This window comes from Borostomias antarcticus, assembly GCF_949987555.1.
Source record: "Borostomias antarcticus genome assembly, chromosome: 16".
NCBI lineage: Eukaryota > Metazoa > Chordata > Actinopteri > Stomiiformes > Stomiidae > Borostomias > Borostomias antarcticus.
Genome location: NC_140249.1, coordinates 24746706 through 24749205, shown reverse-complemented (window position 1 = coordinate 24749205; position 2500 = coordinate 24746706).

Genomic DNA, 2500 nt, shown 5'->3' with positions numbered 1-2500 from the left:
ACGTTTTCTACATCCTTACTGGACCGACTCTGCAGCCCCGACCATGTCGGTCACCATGTCACTCCTACAAGCAGAGGAAGAGTCACACACATCTGTCCTCCATGTCACTTCTACCAGCAGAGGAAGAGTCACACATCTCTCCTCCATGTCACTTCTACCAGCAGAGGAAGAGTCACACACATCTCTCCTCCCTGTCACTTCTACCAGCAGAGGAAGAGTCACACATCTCTCCTCCATGTCACTCTACAAGCAGAGGAAGAGTCACACATCTCTCCTCCCTCGCCCCTCACAGAGGAAGAGTCACACACATCTCTCCTCCCTGTCACTTCTACCAGCAGAGGAAGAGTCACACACATCTCTCCTCCATGTCACTCTACAAGCAGAGGAAGAGTCACACATCTCTCCTCCCTCGCCCCTCACAGAGGAAGAGTCACACACATCTCTCCTCCCTGTCACTTCTACCAGCAGAGGAAGAGTCACACACATCTCTCCTCCATGTCACTCTACAAGCAGAGGAAGAGTCACACATCTCTCCTCCCTCGCCCCTCACAGAGGAAGAGTCACACACATCTCTCCTCCCTCGCCCCTCACAGAGGAAGAGTCACACACATCTCTCCTCCCTCGCCCCTCACAGAGGAAGAGTCACACACATCTCTCCTCCCTCTGTTCTCTCCACACAGAGAGCCAAACGCCCAGAGCAATTAAGACATCACTCTCGACTGCCACAAAGCACTTTGCTATCAACGGGATGGCTAGGCAATGGAGAGACAAGCCTCCACTAAAAGGCTCATTAACATTAACAGCATGACCATTAATAACATCATATCTGACTCTTAATGGTGCAGAAGTGATGGAGCTCCTCACTCAGTCAGGGCTGTTACATAAGAACCAACCATGTCCTCATGGTAATGGTTTAATTGTCTTTGTAGTTAAAGTGATGTTGTTTTATATTTATCTGTAAACTGTGTGCTACTCTTGCTTGTATGAACATGTGCTATTTAAATACAATTAACATTGACTTAGACACAGTTATAGAAAACTGAAGCTTGAGCAGAATCTAAACTATAGCGCATGATGTGGTGATGTGTATGTATGTGTGTATGTATGTAAACTGTATGTGTATGTGTGTGTATGTATGTATATATGTATACTGTATGTGTGTATGTATGTATGTATGTATGTATGTATGTATATGAATATACATATTTATACTGATCATATGTATGCATGTATATATTCTATATTGTATGCATACTGTATGTGCAGTATATTTTGCTTGCCCTCTATTATGTGTATTATTTACTGTGTGTATTATTTTCTGTATATATTCTTTACTCTAATCTATGCTGTATTATCGCTGCTGAAACAGCCAGATCTGTTGATTGGACCGGAACAACCGTGCGTGCAGCCCAGCCAGACTGTTCCCTGTAGAGAACCACACTGTTCCCTGTAGAGAACCAGGATACGAGCTGTAGAGAACCAGACTGCTCCCTGTAGAGAACCAAGAACCAGACTGCTCCCTGTAGAGAACTAGACTGCTCCCTGTAGAGAACCAGACTGCTCTCTGTAGAGAACCAGACTGCTCCCTGTAGAGAACCAGACTGCTCCCTGTAGAGAACCAGACTGCTCCCTGTAGAGAACCAGACTGCTCTCTGTAGAGAACCAGACTGCTCCCTGTAGAGAACCAGACTGCTCCCTGTAGAGAACCAGGATACGAGCTGTAGAGAACCAGACTGCTCCATGTAGAGAACCAGACTGCTCTCTGTAGAGAACCAGGATACGAGCTGTAGAGAACCAGACTGCTCCCTGTAGAGAACCAGGATACGAGCTGTAGAGAACCAGACTGCTCCCTGTAGAGAACCAGACTGCTCCCTGTAGAGAACCAGACTGCTCCCTGTAGAGAACCAGACTGCTCTCTGTAGAGAACCAGACTGCTCCCTGTAGAGAACCAGACTGCTCCCTGTAGAGAACCAGACTGCTCTCTGTAGAGAACCAGGATACGAGCTGTAGAGAACCAGACTGCTCCATGTAGAGAACCAGACTGCTCCATGTAGAGAACCAGACTGCTCCCTGTAGAGAACCAGACTGCTCTCTGTAGAGAACCAGGATGAGCTGTAGAGAACCAGACTGCTCCATGTAGAGAACCAGACTGCTCCCTGTAGAGAACCAGACTGCTACCTGTAGAGAACCAGACTGCTCTCTGTAGAGAACCAGACTGCTCCCTGTAGAGAACCAGACTGCTCCCTGTAGAGAACCAGGATACGAGCTGTAGAGAACCAGACTGCTCCCTGTAGAGAACCAGACTGCTCCCTGTAGAGAACCAGACTGCTCCCTGTAGAGAACCAGACTGCTCCCTGTAGAGAACCAGACTGCTCTCTGGAGAGAACCAGACTGCTCCCTGTAGAGAACCAGACTGCTCCCTGTAGAGAACCAGACTGCTCCCTGTAGAGAACCAGACTGCTCCCTGTAGAGAACCAGACTGCTCTCTGTAGAGAACCAG